Source organism: Pinus tabuliformis, chromosome 8 (genome assembly GCF_031772625.1).
Source record: "Pinus tabuliformis cultivar Carrire ecotype Pingquan chromosome 8, CPIR1, whole genome shotgun sequence".
Lineage (NCBI taxonomy): Eukaryota > Viridiplantae > Streptophyta > Pinopsida > Pinales > Pinaceae > Pinus > Pinus tabuliformis.
Window position 1 is genome coordinate 10,487,501 of NC_142294.1, and position 18,780 is coordinate 10,506,280.

At 39.6% G+C, this 18,780-nt stretch overlaps 1 pseudogene; it reads left to right on the forward strand.

Annotated features, from left to right (window-relative positions):
* The first annotated feature begins 3,332 nt into the window (after positions 1-3,332).
* LOC149233913 (protein CIA1 pseudogene) lies at positions 3,333-4,066 on the forward strand (annotated as a pseudogene).
* The last annotated feature ends 14,714 nt before the right edge of the window (positions 4,067-18,780 follow it).

Genomic DNA, 18,780 nt, shown 5'->3' on the forward strand with positions numbered 1-18,780 from the left:
TGGTTTGTCTTTATCCTTTCTGTTTTACAGCTCAATAGACATGCAATCACTCTGAATTCACCTAGTGCTCAGACTTCCTGTGTATGTTTATGAGTTGAGGTTCTTTTTGAGAAATATTCTGAGTGTTTAAACATTATATGCCTTGGCTTCCATGATTGAGTAGTTTATAGTTTACTGCAGAGGTGTTTGACTCCATGAGCCCAATGGAAGAAGTGTTATTTTGTTGTTCCAACCAGCTTATTTTCATGTACTGTTTGAAAAGTTAGCCATCTTTTCTTGTTATGAATCCATATCAAAAATCTGTGAGAGAGCCCTCTCTGACTAAGGAGGCTAAGCCTTAGTCTAAAGCCTGGTTTGAAATAGTTGCATGAGATCTTGCTAAGTAGCAGCCCTTAGTACACGATTTTGTGATAACATTTTGGTGCGTCTGCCGGGAGTCTGAAGATTACTCATTCCCGAAATTATGAAGCTGAACTTCTGAAGGTAGCAGGAGCTCAGAAGGTTTTCAAGGCTGCAAATCTACCTTGACGACTCCATTGTTGAAGAATTCAAAGTTCATACATTCATGGTGATTCCACTGGAGTTATGAAGGACCCAGAAGCTGCCATTCTTAGTTCAAGGTATGCATGTATAGATTTCTCAGGAATTCATGGTTTCCCAAATCATTTTCCCAAGGATGCATATTTTCTAAGGAATGGTCCCAAATTCAACGGAGAAGATTTGAGTTTAACCTTGAATCATATATCAGATTTTTGTGAATTTTTAGAGCTTCTTAGAGTTAAACATGAGGATGTTTGCATAAGGTTATTCTATGATTCACTTCAAGGGAAGTGCAAACAGTGGGTTGAATGCTTTCCTGCCAAATCCATTAAGTCATTTCAAGACCTTTGGCTCATGTTTTTGGAGGAATGGATAGATAGGTCAGAGTTGGTGGCAGACTCTCCCTCAGTTGAAGGTTTCAAACAATGGAATGATGATCATAGTAAAGAAGAAACAAATGAATCTTTTTCTTTGTCATTATCCTCATATCTAAAATCTTTTGACTGCAAGGCAGAGGATAGGATGAGATTTTTGGATGAATTTGCTGAGGACCTTGAAAAAGAAATTGAAGGTTTAGAAGGACAAATTCAGGCATACAGTTTTCATGATCATGATCATTATTCTCAGAAGTTTTCTATGGCAGAACGTAAGGAGATTATGCTGGTTCCTTTCTCTTTCACGATTGAGGAACTGAACACTGTGGTTGAAGATCAGTTTGCACAGCTGGAAAGTTACAAGGAAAAACAAGCTGATCATGTATTCTGGGATCCTGTAGCTGATTACATGGAAGACTTTTACTCTCCAGTATTTCAGTTTTTCAAAGAAGATCAGAGACAATTTCAGTGGCAGCGGTCATCACATTATCATATTGGCTCTGAACTCCGATGCAGTCAAAGAAGTCAAATATCAGATAAAACAGAGGATTGGTTACATTGGAAATTTCATATTGATTGAGCAGAAAGAAGTTGAAATGGTTAGGGTAGGTAGGTAGAGGTAAATGCAAATAAGCTCAAGGTTAACTGAGCATTTTCTTTTTTGTAGATGTAGTTTTCTTTCTCCTACAGTCATGCTTGTCAAGCAAATTTCTGTTTGTCACAAATGGATAAGGCACTGGAGCTGCATGTTCTTAGTGCACCACAAGGGCACACTATCCCAAGTGGAGCCGCTGTTATCACTGAAAAGTCTGTTGCCAAAAAAATTTTAGCCTAGCTTAAAGTCAGGGTGTTTTCGCAGCGCATAAATCCGTTAGCAGTTTCGCAGCGCCATCTGTTTTAGTGATTTCGTAGCGAAAACACTGACCTTGCACTGGCTGCGCTGCGAAATTGGGAAATGACAGATATTTAAAGTGAATTGATGGAAACACTGCAGGAAACGAGGTTTGTCAAGCTGTTATATGTGGGCTTGTACTCCATTGAAGGGGAACATTCCAGTGGTAATTTTGCTTTGCGCTCACAGCTGTTGTGGCAGGTTCTCATGATCACCAACGAAGGTCCATCAAAACTCTGTTTCATACTCAAGTCTCAAAACCGTGGTCCTTTTTGAAATCAATGCTCGATCAGAATCGGTTATGAGAAGGCTTCTGTTATTCCAAGTTATCATTGCCTTGTGTCAGTTGAAGGGTTTTACGAGTGGAAAAAGGATGGAGCGAAGAAGCAACCATTCTATATACATTTTCAAGATAAATGAACAAAGGATTTCCACTGTTAATGACATGTTCGCGTACAGAGAAGGATTTTAATGAATGTTTGACTCAGTGGAAGGAATCTGGGCTGCAGTTTGATGGTACAGTCTGTGTTTTATCATCTCGTTCAGCACAAGAGGAGCTGATTGAAAGATGTTTTTCGTTTTGCAATGGGAAACTCAATATGTTGATTAATAATGTCGGTACAAATATGAGGATTTCTCATTTCTTATGTCTACCAACTTTGAATCAGCTTATCATATATCTCAGCTGTCACATCCTCTACTAAAAGCATCAAAAAAGGGGAAGCATTGTTTTCATTTCATCGGTTGTTGGTGTTGTAGCTATTCTCTGGTACCATATATGCAGCCAGCAAAGGAGCAATGAGCCAACTCACAAAAAATCTTGCATGTGAGTGGACAAGTGACAACATACGTGTTAACTGTGTGGCACCATGGCATACCAAGACATCACTCATGGAGAAGCTCTTGGAAGACAAAGAGTTTGTGTTACTTGATCGTACTCCTTTAAAGCGTCTTGCTGAGCCTCATGAAGTTTCATCCCTCGTAGCTTTTCTTTGCCTACCTGCAGCTCTTTATGACACATGGCAAGTTTCTGAAGGAGGAATATTCTTTACATTTACTATTTTGACTACACGTTCCTCTAAGGCGTTGGCGTGGCTTCATGATTGAATGCCTGTTATATTGGGGACAGAGGGCGAAATTGATGCTTGGTGGAATGAGCACGTTTACCCTGAAAAATGCGGGTTGCCTGGAATATGTGAGATTTTTACGGAGTTAGTTCGCCAAACAAGGAAATTCCAAGGGCGCAGAGGATTTTTCGAGTATGAGCATGTATCAGAGCAGGACAGTCTACGAAAGGATTGCTGTGTCCCGGTACCAGCATTCAAGAGGAGCCGTGAAGGACCCCATGTTCATACAACTAATGAAGTTGCTGTACATTATTGTGAGACAGGATGTCATTCTTGTGGCTAATTTTGCCGACTTCTAATCGATCACCCTGGTTCGCATAACACAGTGCATGGCAATATGAGAAATGCTAAATTCATTTCAGAATCAGAGGAGATTGATATTGTTGACAGAAAGTATGCATGGGGAAAACGGGATTGGCAGAAATGTGCAATATACATTGCAAAAATAAAAAAAAACAAGGCAGGGGCCACATTCGTTTGGACCGTGCCCAGAAAACTGCACCAGCAAGTTTTGATGCAACTACTGCAATCTGGAAAATGTTGGTGGTGAATTTGAATGCATTGCCTCCTTAGAGGGCCATGAGAATGAAGTCAAAAGTGTTTCTTGGAGCGCGTCTGGTATGCTACTTGCCACATGTGGTCGTGATAAGTCTGTCTGGATTTGGGATGTTCAACCAGGGAATGAGTTTGAGTGTGTTTCAGTACTGCAAGGTCATACACAGGATGTCAAGATGGTCCAGTGGCACCCTAATCGTGACATTTTGGTCTCTACTAGTTATGATAATTCTATCAAGGTTTGGGCAGAGGATGGAGATGGTGATGACTGGGCATGCATGCAAACATTGGGAAATTCTGTCAGTGGCCATACATCAACAGTGTGGGCGGTATCTTTTAATTCTTCCGGAGACAGAATGATCTCCTGCAGCGATGACTTAACGTTGATGGTTTGGAATACAAGCATAAACCCAGCGGAGAGAAGTGGAAATGGTGGGCCCTGGAAACATCTTTGTACCATTTCTGGATATCATGATCGAACAATATTCTCAGTTCACTGGTCAAGGAGCGGTCTTATTGCTAGTGGAGCATCCGATGATTGTATCAGGCTCTTTAGTGAGAGCACTGATGATTCTTAGTTGCTGCAGTTACAATGTTACAAAAAGCACCCTATAAAGACTCAAGTCAGAATTTTCATGTGACTGGGATGCAATAATGAAAATGAAGTTAAATTGGAGCACCTTGCCAAATAGTGGTGACTGGAATGTACTCTTTGAACGGTTTCCTTTCTGCTCTAGTTATGATTTTTTCATTCAAATCCATGTTACAGCTTCAGATGAAGATGATTTTCAGAGTTGGAGAGGGTGGTTTGAATCACGTTTCCGTCATCTTCTCTTGAAGTTTGAAAAGCTTCCAGCATACTGTGATCCAAATCCATACCCATATTTTGACAAGAATCTAAAGGAAGCCACCAACAGGGTAGTTTTTCCATAATGACCAATAGCAACAGCTGCAACCAGTGGGTTTGTCTACGATGGCAATATCCTTCAAATGGTGAACTGTGAAGCCTAGCAAACAACAGCTATTCAATTTTGTGAGGAGTTTAGAGAAAAACTGTGTTTTTTTTAAATCACACAGCAGTTTCGTAGCGCGCTACGAAACTGCTGTAAGTGATGTTTTTCAATGCAGAATAAACAGTTTGACCGGGAATGTTAGAAGAGAGACACTTGTACATCAATACAGCCTACAACTCATCTGGAGACATGGTGTTTGGTAGCAGCGTTCCATACTTTGAGTTATTAAAGAATTGGGAACATGCTGCTACATTTTCGGAGAATGTTGGAAGACAGGGACCGTGAAAACAGGGCACACATCTTCACCAACTAATGAGTCATCTGCACAGCTAGAATCCAAGGCAGCTCGTTCAGTGAATCCCTCTCCAATATATTTCGGCCACTACAGAAAGTGTACAGGTGTCAAAGCTCAAGAAAGGCAACATGCACACGAGGAGATGGAGTTAAAGTTTCAATGTAATTAGGACTCTATGTATTTACAGCACAATGCTTTATGTATTTAATAAGTTTGTTTAAAAATAGATAGGGTTAGTTAATGATAGGCCATCGAGCTCCCCTCATGCTGGAGGAGGAGACTCAAGTAGTTTTAGTTTTGTTTTCCTATATATAGGAGAAACTCTGATGTAAGAGGGGTTGGAGATTTATGAAAAAACAGAGTTTTTATATTGGCTAATGTAAAAGACTTTTGGCAGTAATAGAAAGATTACTTTTTCTTCCCAAGATTCATCTTGTGTTCAAAGGCTCAGAATATATGTGGTTTGTCTTTATCCTTTCTGTTTTACAGCTCAATAGACATGCAATCACTCTGAATTCACCTAGTGCTCAGACTTCCTGTGTATGTTTATGAGTTGAGGTTCTTTTTGAGAAATATTCTGGTTGTTTAAACATTATATGCCTTGGCTTCCATGATTGAGTAGTTTATAGTTTACTGCAGAGGTGTTTGACTCCATGAGCCTAATGGAAGAAGTGTTATTTTGTTGTTCCAACCAGCTTATTTTCATGTACTGTTTGAAAAGTTAGCCATCTTTTCTTGTTATGAATCCATATCAAAAATCTGTGAGAGAGCCCTCTCTGACTAAGGAGGCTAAGCCTTAGTCTAAAGCCTGGTTTGAAATAGTTGCATGAGATCTTGCTAAGTAGCAGCCCTTAGTACACGATTTTGTGATAACACCTGGTCTGATGCGTCGCGCGCCTGTCAAGCTCACAAATTTCACTCAAACTGTCTTGCAATCAGTTGCTCTATCACTTGGATGCATAATGAGGCTTGATAGAGGGAGATTAGGGCTTTTATAGCCTTGTTTGAATTAATTTCATGTCACAACCCACATGGTTTCCTTTTATCCTGAAATTGGTTGATTTGATGCTTTTCTTTGATAATTTTTGCAGGGACAGCATCTGAGGGATCTTGGCAAGGGAGCCAGGGTTACATGCTGTCTCTGGAAGTTTTTTGAAATTTCATCACTTTTTACAAAAATTTAAGAAATGACCTTGGCTTTAAAAACAGAGTTTTTAAATCCAAGGTAAAGATTAACTGTACAAGATTGAAATTTGCGAAGAAACACCTTTAAAATCATCCCTCTGGCTTGCTGAGCACTTATTGACCTTAAAAGATTTGACCTTGTAAACAAACTTGTCCACAACCCTAGACCTAGGAATTTGACCTCAAGCCGAGACAAGACAAGCTTGAAAGTGACTAGGGACTGAAATAACTTGATTCAGTTGCCAAGAGGGGGACAAAGACACCAGCTCCTCCATCAGGGTTATGGCATGCCTAATGGGATGCAAAACTTGACACTGATGAGACACCTACTTATGCAAATGCAAAGAGCTTTGATCGCTGATGGAGGGCTACTAGACCGACTCTAACATTGGCTCCAATGGGGATGGTAGCTCCTTGGAGGTGCCAAGAACCGCAGATCTCTGTAAGAGCTAGACAATGCCTTCATCTATTGGGCAATGGAGTCAAAAACTCAAGCTGAAATGCATGACTGAAAAATGATGACTTGACAACACAAATTGACTCTCACTCAACTAAAAACTAACTCAAGATTTAAATACAACCGACAAACTGAAATGATGCTCAAAGGGGAGCTTATTCATCACAACCTACTCTAACAGTTGTATTCATCACCTAATCAAGTGAAATGAAACAACCAATGCAACCAAGTAAGTATTCTGTCTACTGGTTGAATTCTCCACAAGTTCTCACTTATAAATAACAAGAGAGGACTACTGAAAGGCAACTCCCATGACAACTTAGAAATAGATCCATTGAATGATATGAATTCTCTATCCACCTCCAAAAACACTGCATAAGGATCTTGAAGTTCATGCACACTGGGACTTAGCTCATCCAAGGGATTACTCTTCTCCTCATACCATGAATGCAAACTTTGATCTGAGCCTTGTGATGAGACCTCTGCTGAAAATAAGAAAGAAATTGGCTGTCGGATCAAATTCATATCATCACATGTTTCAAGCTCACATATGGTCAATGGAGAAAGACTTTGACTGCAAACCTCATCCAAAACATCAGCTATTGGATCATGAAAAACTTGAAAAGACTGCTGCAATCCCATTTCTATTGGTTCCATTGTGATTACATGATTGCCTACATGCTGCTCATTCTTCACTGAAGATGGATTATGCAAATTTCCTTTCAAATATTGAAATGATTCAAAAAAAAATGGTAGGGAACCTTCTTGTATCATTTGATCAAATATGTCAGCTTCCATGCCTTCATCTGCAACTTGACAACCAATGGCATTTGGGGGCTGCAAATCTGAATATGAAAAGTCTGGAACAAGGTTTTTATTGCCTTCAAGATGGTCTAGATCAAGACTTGTTGACAGCTGATTTCTAAGTTCATGGAAGTTGTCTCTAATGAACTGACATGAATCAAAACAAAAAGGTAAAGATCCTTCACTTACTTCAATCTTTGCTGCACTTTCCTCATCACTATCATAGCTGATATGTGATGGCTGAACATTGTATTCGAGCTGCTGAAAATGAACTTCCTCCTCCCACAAACTAATTGCTGGTTTATCTACAAGATTAGCTTCTGTTTGGAGAACATAATCATCGTCATACTCATCAAAATGAGGCAAATCATCACTATAAAACACATCATCAAGCATGCATGTCATATCAACAGATCTCTCTTCTCCAAGATGATTAATAAGACAATCATCATCAAATCTATAACAATTGGCATCAGAAAGAAAATGATTTGAATCAGCAACTTGTTCTTCTTCAATCAACGAGCCATGAGCTGGAACATCACAATCATTCCTTGTGTTGATCTTGTCCATCATCTTTTCCACGACACTTACCAAAATGTCAAGCTTTACCTCTAGAGATGTCGATTTTTCCGGATCTATGTTTTTCATCTCTTCTTCCTTCAACCTTGCCCGTCGGATCAACAGATGAGCCTCTACATTTACTGCACTGTTTTGCATCTCATGAAGTGTTGTAATATCCCTTTCTCTCAGCTGAAACTCCATCTTCGGATCAAAGGCACCCGGATAGTGCAAGAGAGCAGATCTAGGAGTAGGCCTTATATCAATTGGGATTGAATAATAAACTTGGTTAAATCTGGCTGAAAACTGTTGTACCGTCTCCCCTAGCAATCTTTTCAGCTGGTTATACTCTTCTACAATCAAGAAAAGGTTCTGCCCGATCATCCACCTGTCAAGAAAAACTTTGACAAACTGCTGGAAATCTGAGATGCTTGCATCAGGTAGGGCTTTGAACCAACTCTTCACTTTGGCTTGCAAAGAAAGAGCAAAAAGCCTTATACTGACATCTTCTTCATCAACTTCAAAAAGATCTAGAAAATTCTCAAAATTCTGCACATGTTGCTCAGCATTGACATTCTTACATTCACCGTCAAACCTCGACAAGTATAGATCATAGTTTTTGGGGAAAGCATGGAGAATAGAAGGTAAAACAAGAGGTTTATACCGATCTGGAATTTTACAAGGTGTAGGGGTATGTACAGAAGGTATAGGATCAGTCTTGGTCTCTTGAGGCTCATCAATTTGAAGATGGTTGTCACAAAATTTAGAAGAAAGGTCTTGATCAAGCTCAAAGGTATGCAAATCTTTGGTATTCACAATCTTCAAAGGGAAAGAATCAACTGCAGGCCGAGGATCTCTTCTCAAATACAGTATACTTTGCAAAGCCTTCTTGACATTCTTGGGAAAAGAGAAGAAATAATTTATGACAAAGAACAAAATGTCTTGGATGAAATTCCAACTTGAATACCTGGTCTGTCCATGTTGTCCTTTCATGTTTTTGCTGGTCGGGATCATCCTCCAGTGGAGTCTTTGGATCTGATCTCGAAAATGATTTAGAGTCGCCAAGTGAATGATTTCAGCCTTTCAAGTGTCTGATCGTTGTCCACTATCAAAAATCAGATCTGAATTTGATACATGTACTGGGGTAAAATGCAATCGAAGTGTTGTATTCACAAGCTCACGGAGATTGACTGAAGCAGCGTTTATCTACTAACGTTGATGTAAAACAAGAGCGTTTTCGAAGGCTACCTGGCGTAACTTCAGGCTCCGTCTAAGACTTATGAAACAAACACATCAATCCACAAACAAGTTTGTTCTCCCCAGTATGGTCGCCAGTATGTTAGCGCTTGAAATTTCACCTCAGGCTGAGAAAGGTAAACCTCAAGGCAACATCAAACCATTTAGCCTCGTAGCTAGCCCTACGGGGCAGGAGAAGGCTCTCTCTGGTATATCTCGTAAAATCTCCAATAGATGAGATGACCAATAGGGTAACACTTATTTTAGGCTAGTAAACTGATCAAAAAGGTTGATTTGGGGTTTTTAGGGTTTTTGGTGGCAAATTGAGGAGAGGGCAATTTTTGGTGCGGGGATTGGACACAGTTTCTGCAAGGGGTTCCTTGGGGCGAGGTAGGAGACATCGTTGATGCCTTTAACTGAGGTGAATGGTCAGGAATGAAAGATGAGGAGCTAAAGAGAGCAAACAATCACTTTGAATTCTCTTTAGACAGAAGAAAACATTGAAATTAAACAAACTTAAAAGCAGAGCATGGCAAGCATGAATTCTTACTTTAACACTTCATTTGTTTAATGTGCAGAAGTAAAAGAAAGGAAATGAATCACATAAAAAGCTTACAAGAACATTTAGAAACACACCATAAACACATGAGTCCACAAGAATCCCAAAGAGGACTGCAAAACCCTGGTCTTCCTTAGCCAAAAATTGCAGAGATACAGTGAAATAATACAATGATAGCTTCTCCCTCAAGAGTCCAACCTTCCAACCCCTGAAAATGATTAAGAAAATACATAATATAGGCAAGCAAACCTCTTCCCTTGCCTCTAGGGGTCGAGCTCATCCTTCTAGGAGCTGTTTCAACTAATTCTAAACTGAGCACTAAAATCTAGGCAGTCAAAACAACTTGCCTCTATAAGCTAGGAAACCAATTCATTCATTTAATATTTACCCTTTTCATGAATGAATCTTCTAGAAACGTTACATAAGAGTAAAAGTGTCTAAAAAGTACAATAATTACATCAGAGATAATCATAATTCACCCCAAAAAGTCAAACTGGGTCAAACTGCATTTTTCTGAGCTGTACAGTGCATTTTGGAGAAGTTTGCCTGACGGGTCGCGCGCCTCTGCCTGACGGGTCGCGCGCCTTTGGAGCCACTTTTGGGGCACTTGAAGGTGTCCAAATTGGGCAATAGTAGGCTTGTTGGAAAGGTCTATGATTCTACTTTCCAACCCAACTAGAATTTTTGAATTTGGTGTTCATTTTCCCTGTCAAAAATCAAATCTCCCAAGACTACTTTCTGCAATTCAAAAAAGTGGCAGAAAGTCATTTTTTGCTAGTTTTTTTACTTTCTGGAGGCCCAAAACTTCACCAAATCTAGGGTCCATCCATGAGCATGTGTAAATTTGCATGAAAAATCTGGAAATTTTGAGTTTTTGTCAAATGGAGTTGCCATGATGAAGGGTCGCGCGAGGGGTGAGACCCGTTAATGGGAAAAACCTGCAAATTGCACAAAAAATTCACAAATGACAAAATTTTCTCCAAATTTCTTGAAATTTGGGCTGGGAGTACCAAATCAAGTACCATGCTCATTCAAAGAGGCTTTGGCCAAAATTTGGAGTGGATCGGGCGTTTTCCTTCGTTTTTGTGCTTTGGCCAACCGTCCTTGGAGCACCTTCGTTCTCGCCGGTATTTTTGACATTTCTTTAAAACCATGACACCTGCGCAAAAAGTGAAGGAGGTTTTTATTCTCTGGCATGTTTTGGACAAAAACCTCTCTCAGTTTTGCAAAATTCATCTTTGATTGCTCTGAAACATCATTTGAGTGAAACTTGTCCCGATGTGTGAAACAAGGAATTTTGTCGAAATGGAGCGAAATGAAGGGGATAGGGGGCTTCTAAATTCTTGGGGAAATTTTTGGGAGTGGGGAGGGATGTTAGGAAGCAGGGGAAAGTGGAACCTCAGAGTTTTAATGAGGGGAAGGGGTCCAAAAGGGCAAAACACAGGCCCAACCTAGAAAATTGCCAGGTTGTAGCTAGAAACTAGGGTTTGTGCAAAAATGAGGAATTTGGGGGATCTAAGGGATGGGAAGCATTTGATAGGGTATTTTAAGGATAGGGGAAGGTGTATGAACATCTGGATACAAGTTTTGCTGGTGATTTGACCATCCAAGAGAAATTGCCTTCAAAACCCTAGGAGAGGGAAATGACCTTGCCTAGGCACAACTGAAGCATGAATAAGCTGTAGAATGACCCTATGGAACTTGACATGATGATGACAACCCTCTGAATGATGATAGAATCAGCTAAATAATGACATGAATTGGCATTTTGACAACTTTAAGCCCAAAAGCACAATGGAGACTTTTACTTGCAAATGAAGACCTTTAAAAAATACAATCATGATCTTCTTGAACTGTTGCAAGCAATAATTTTTCATGATGGAGGGCCTACCTTGCAAAATTTGGCAATTTTTGGCTCCTTGGTGAATTTTCAGGCCTCACCCAACGGGTCGCGCGCCTCTGACGGGTCGCGCCCGTTATAATTTTGCACTGGCGGAGGGTGCCTGACGGGTCGCGCGCCTCTGATGGGTCGCGCGCCTGGTCTGACGGGTCGCGCGCCTGTCAAGCTCACAAATTTCACTCAAACTGTCTTGCAATCAGTTGCTCTATCACTTGGATGCATAATGAGGCTTGATAGAGGGAGATTAGGGCTTTTATAGCCTTGTTTGAATTAATTTCATGTCACAACCCACATGGTTTCCTTTTATCCTGAAATTGGTTGATTTGATGCTTTTCTTTGATAATTTTTGCAGGGACAGCATCTGAGGGATCTTGGAAAGGGAGCCAGGGTTACATGCTGTCTCTGGAAGTTTTTTGAAATTTCATCACTTTTTACAAAAATTTAAGAAATGACCTTGGCTTTAAAAACAAAGTTTTTAAATCCAAGGTAAAGATTAACTGTACAAGATTGAAATTTGCGAAGAAACACCTTTAAAATCATCCCTCTGGCTTGCTGAGCACTTATTGACCTTCAAAGACATGACCTTGTAAACAAACTTGACCAAAACCCTAGACCTAGGAATTTGACCTCAAGCCGAGACAAGACAAGCTTGAAAGTGACTAAGGACTGAAATAACTTGATTCAGCTGCCAAGAGGGGGACAAAGACACCAGCTCCTCCATCAGGGTTATGGCATGCCTAATGGGATGCAAAAATTGACACTGATGAGACATCTACTTATGCAAATGCAAAGAGCTTTGATCGCTGATGGAGGGCTACTAGACCGACTCTAACATTGGCTCCAATGGGGATGGTAGCTCCTTGGAGGTGCCAAGAACCGCAGATCTCTGTAAGAGCTAGACAATGCACTAGAGCAGCCTGTGTACTGTTAAAGGACTGCACTAGTACAAAATCATTGTAAAAGAAGTTTATAATTGAAAGAAGAAGAGACATATTGCAGCAAGTGGTTTTCACCCACATTGGGTTTCCACCTTATATCTGGTGTTCTTTGGTTTGATTATCTGTTTTTCTTGTTCTTGCTCATTATTATATGGTAGTGACATACAATCTAATGATCAATATCTGAAGAATAAATCAAAGTATAAATCTGGAAGATATATTGAAAAGAATTTGATAATACTGATTCACCCCCCCTTTCAGTATTATTTCCAACAGTCTTTTCAAGCTTTTCATGATCCAATAGCTGATGTGTTGGATGATGTCTATAGTTAAATTCCTTCTCTTGTCTGTGAGCTTGAAAAAAATATTGATGCAAACTTGATCCGACAGCAGGTTTCTTTGTCATTTTTAGCAGGAGTCTTGTCACAAAGCTCAGATCAAAGTTGGCATTCATGGTATGAGAAGAAGAGAAGTAATCCATTGGATGAGCTAAGTCCCAGTGTGCATGAATTTCAAGATCCTTATGCAGTGTTTTTGGAGGCAAATAGAGAATCCATATCATTCAATGGATCTGTTTCCACGTTTTCATGGGAGTTTCCTTTCAGTAGTTCTCTCTTGTTGTTCATAAACAAGCACTTGCGGAGAATTCAAACAGCAGCTGAAATACTTACCCGGTTGCATTTGTTGTTTCATTTCACTTGATCAGGTGATGAATGAAACTGTTAGAGTAGGTTTTGATGAAAAAGCTCTACTTTGAGCATCATTTCCAGTTTGTCGGGTGTGTTTAAGTATCAAGTCAGTTTTTAGTTGAGTGAGAGTCAAATTGTGTCGTCAAGTCATTAGTTTTCAGTTATGCATTTCAACTTGAGTTTTTGACTCCATTGCCCAATGGATGAAGGCATTGCCTGCTTTCCAAAGATCTGTAGTTCTTGGCACCTCCAAGGAGCTACCATCCCCATTGGAGCCAATGTTAGTGTCAATATTTGCAGCCTTCCTCTAGTGATCAAACATGCTCTTACAAAGTGATTTTAGAGTGTCAAGGTCAAATTTTGTCATTTCAGTGAGTCTTCAAGTAAAATTTGGTCACTAGGTATTAGGTCTAGGGTTTGCTTTTACTTCTTTCAAAGTTGTCCAAATGTCGGTCCATGTCACCATTCAGATGAGTTCACCATCATTCAGAGGGTTGTCATCATCATGTCAGGGTCCAATGGGTCATTTTACACCTTGTTCATGCTTCAGTTGCGCCAAGGTAAAGTTCATTTCCCTCTCCTAGGGTTTTGAAGGTAATTTCTCTTGGATGATCAAATCATTAGCAAAAATTGTATCTGTATGTTCATACACCTTCCCCTATCCTTAATGTACCTTATTAAACACTTCCCATCATTGAGATCCCCTGAATTCCTCATTTTTGCACAAACCCTAGTTTTTTGCTACAACTTGACAATTTTCTACACTAGGCTTGTGTTTTTCCCTTTTGGTCCCCTTCCCCTCACTCAATGTTTGAAATTCCACTTTCCCCTACTTCCTAACATCCCTCTCTACTTCCCAAAATTTTCTCAAGAATTTAGAAGCCCCTTATCCCCTTCATTTCACTTCATTTTGACAAATCCCCTGTTCCACACATTGGGATAGGTTTTACTTCAATGATCTTTCTGAGCAATAAAATATGAATTCGAGAAAACTGAGAGAGGTTTTTTTCCATAATAAGCCAAGGAAGAAAAAAATCTTTCACTTTTTAAATAGGTGTCATAGTTTCAGAGAAATATCAAAAATACAGTTGCCTCGGGAGAATTGATGCACCTCTGAAGTGACCTTGGGAAAATCAAGTTTTCTCCTAGCTTGGATGGCCAAATGACTTTCTTTATGAGTCAAATGATAACTAGACACAAATATATTTCCAATGAGCTATCATGAGCTCAATTTGGAGTTGAGGAAGACCTTCCAAAGTTGACTACAATAGCACTCTGCCTTTAGGCAGCCTCATTCTGCACATTTTGACCGGTCTTGGGAGATTTGATTTTTTATAGGTCAAGTGAACTCAAAATTAAAAAAATTTAGTTGGGTTTGAAATTAGACACAATAAAATTTCTAACGAGCTATCTTGTGCCCAATTTGGACTCCAGGAAGGCCTCCAAAAATCTCCTGCAAAAAGCGCTACGCATAGGGTTTAGTGGCATCGCACATTGGGTTTGTGGCGCGACGCATAGAGCTGGAAGCCTGATATCACTCACAAACTCTCCCAAATTGAAAAATTTTCTCAATATTCTTGTGTTCAAGTAAGTCAACACCTCCATATTTCCAATGTATGAGTTTCCATCAGTGTTTATGGTGTTTCAATCGGTTAAAAACAAAAACCTAGTTCCTTGCAAAGTTGTGTTGAGAAAATTGCCTAGGGTTTGCAAAATTGCAATTTTTTCGTTGTATCCCCGTTTTCATTTTTATTTTACTACACTTCACTCATATTACTTTCCCTCTCCCCTTTCATTCACACTCACCTATCCCCTTATCCCTAAAACTAAAACCCTAATACCTAATCCCACTATTCCCAAACCCTATTCAAATATCCCCAAACCCTAATTGCTATCCCAAAGCCTAAATAATATTCCCTAAACCCTTTCATTCCCCAAAACCATATAGCTAGCCTCAAATCCTCCCCTCATCAGTCCCACTCATCCGTGGAGCTCAAAAACATGCAAGCAACTGGCAAGTTGCTAAGAGAAGGAAAACCAAGTCGACAACACTTGAAAGGGAAATTCAAGCTTAGCGTGAATCTTGGCTTGAGAGGAAAAACTTGCAATTGGGAAAGGATGCTAGAGAAGGCCAACAAAGAGAAGACATTTTTGAGGCACATGGCCTACCATTACTTGGCGAAAAACAAAAGTTGCAAGGAAAGAATCAGGAGCTTGAAAGCAAATTTGAAAAGGGCATCGAGGAGGCGAAAGGAGCATGATAGACTTCAGATATGGGCTGAGGCTTCCTTGGCCCAACACAATGCTTGATGGAGGAGACTCAGCCCAAATTTCAAGAAATTTTGGGCACTTTTTTCATTTTTGGAATTTTTGGCACTAAAACACAGAAATTTCTGCTCTATGCGTCGCGCCACCCGGTGCTCGCTTTTGATGGAGGCATCATTTTAAGAAAAACTCAACATATTTGGATTTTTCATGAAAAAATATGCATGCTCACAAATGGCCAAGAAATTTTGACAGGTTTTGAGCCCCCAAAAAGGTCAAAAACACCCTAAAAATGACCTTACTGCCCCTATTTTGACACACAGGAAGCAATGTTGGGAGAACTGAATTTTGGAGGGCAAATGGAGGCCAAATTGGAAAATTCCACTTGGGTTGGAAGGTAGATAGGTAGACCTTTCCAACAAGCACACTTGGAGCTAATTTTGACACTGTGAAGGCCTCCAAAAGTGGGTCCAAACAAGTGCTACACATAGAGAATCAAGCGCGACGCATAGAGGAAATTTTGCCAATTTGACCAAGTATTACTCTGTTTTGCGCCCAGCTTTCACCAGTTTGACTTTTTAACTTTATTAATGTCAAATTTGTGATGTAATTTAATGTACATTGATGGATCATGATGTAAATATGTCAAATTTTCACTTATGGAGGTAGATTCATCCAAGAAAAGGTAGTTTGCAACTGAATGAATCAATTCCCTAGTTTATAGAGGCAAGTTGTTCCACTGCCTAATTTGTAGTTCTAAGTTTAGAATTAGTTGAAACAGCTCCTAAACATGTGAGCTTGACCCCTAGAGGCTAGGATGAGCTATGGTTGTCTATATTATGTTGTTTTTTAGTCATTAGCATGGTTGGACTCTTGAGAAATCCTTGAGCTTCATTGTACATTGATTTTAGCATTTTGGCTAAGGAATTGAGACCAGGATTTGCAGCGCTCTTTGGGATCCATGTGGAAATTTATCTTGGTACAATGCTTTCTTTTGTAACTGTGAATTTTCTTATGTGTTATGTATGCCATTCTCTATCTTGTTTCTTCTGAACTAAACAAACAAGAGTGTAAGTAGAATCCATTGAAATTGCAGTGCTCTACTTGAAGTTTGCTTTAGTTTCTTGATGTTTTCAGCTGTTTGGGGAGGATCCATGGTTGCTCTTGCCCTCTTCAACACCTCACCTATATATTCCTTCCATCTCATTCAATTTTAAGTGCCCAAAACAATTTCCTACCTTGCCCCATTTAGATCTCTACATGACTGAGCCTCAATCCCCACACCCAAAATGTATCTTTCCATTTGAGCCAACAAAATCATCATTTTATTCTATCAAACTCTCTTGCACATATACCTAGCCTAAGATCAGAATATATTTCAGTCATCTCAAGCCCTCATCGATCATAATTTGTTGAGATTGACCCAGAGAGAGCCCTCTCCTGACTTGGTAGGGCTAGCTACAAAGCTGAGCATGGTTTGATGTTGGCCCTGGATCCTACCTTTTCAGCCTGAGGTAAATCTAGGCACTAACAATTCCTACAATCAACTATTAAAAAAAAGGAAAGTAAGAATAGCTATCATGATCCTATTTAACTGACTATTGTTAGTTTCAAAAGAGTTACTATGCAAGGTGATAAAAACAAAAATACCTAAACTACTTATGTTCTAGAAAGATAATTATTTATTCTCTACAAAGAATCACTTCTATTCAAAAATAGATTTATAAAGCAATCTATGTGTTATGAAACCAACTCACAAAAAGATAGAAAAAATAGATAAACGCCTTAGAATTCAACCTCTTCGAGGGGGCAACCTCCTTTACATTACACAAATGAATAATTCTTGGATGATACAAATGACAAGACCTTGTTTCTATATATAGGAGTCTAAGGGGTCATAACATAATCAGAGCCAAAATAACAATAATAATGTAAGGGTAGAATAATGACAATAGTGGGCTTCTATGGGGCACAATAATAACAATATGGGGACTACATGGACACAACAATATAATAAGGGGGTTGTACTAATAAAAATAAGGGGTCACACTAGTAATATAGGGACCTAACATGTCCCTCTCCTTCAAAAAGTGTTGTCCTCAACGCTTGAGTAGTTCTTGATGCTTCTGTATAAAATTATTGTCCTCCCATGTGGAATTTTAGCGTGTAAGTTCTTCCACTTGATGATATACTCTGAAATTGAACGATTTTGTAGCTGTTAGGTTCTTGCTTCTGTGACTACTCCAGGCTCCAATATGATTTTTCCTTCCTCGTCAAGTTCTGTTAATATTGTTTGAACTAGGATATTCTAAAACCTTTGAATGTGGCCACACTTCTTCTTCCTTCTTCCAATCATCCCTTGATTCAAAAATACAGTTGCCTCGGGAGAATTGATGCACCTCTAAAGTGACCTTGGGAAAATCAAGTTTTCTCCTAGCTTGGATGGCCAAATGACTTTCTTTATGAGTCAAATGATAACTAGACACAAATATATTTCCAATGAGCTATCATGAGCTCAATTTGGAGTTGAGGAAGGCCTTCCAAAGTTGACTGCAATAGCACTCTGCCTTTAGGCAACCTCATTCTACACATTTTGACCAATCTTGGGAGATTTGATTTTTTACAGGCCAAGTGAACTCAAAATTAAAAAATTTTAGTTGGGTTTGAAATTAGACACAATAACATTTCCAACGAGCTATCTTGTGCCCAATTTGGACTCCAGGAAGGCCTCCAAAAATCTCCTGCAAAAAGCGCTACGCATAGGGTTTAGTGGCATCGCACATTGGGTTTGTGGCGCGACGCATAGAGCTGGAAGCCTGATATCACTCACAAACTCTCCCAAATTGAAAATTTTTCTCAATATTCTTGTGTTCAAGTAAGTCAACACCTCCATATTTCCAATGTATGAGTTTCCATCAGTGTTTATGGTGTTTCAATCGGTTAAAAACAAAAACCTAGTTCCTTGCAAAGTTGTGTTGAGAAAATTGCCTAGGGTTTGCAAAATTGCAATTTTGTCGTTGTATCCCCGTTTTCATTTTTATTTCACTACACTTCACTCATATTACTTTCCCTCTCCCCTTTCATTCACACTCACCTATCCCCTTATCCCTAAAACTAAAACCCTAATACCTAATCCCACTATTCCCAAACCCTATTCAAATATCCCCAAACCCTAATTGCTATCCCAAAGCCTAAATAATATTCCCTAAACCCTTTCATTCCCCAAAACCCTATAGCTAGCCTCAAATCCTCCCCTCATCAGTCCCACTCATCCGTGGAGCTCAAAAACATGCAACCAACTGGAAAGTTGTTAGAGAAGGAAAACCAAGTCGACAACACTTGAAAGGGAAATTCAAGCTTAGCGTGAATCTTGGCTTGAGAGGAAAAACTTGC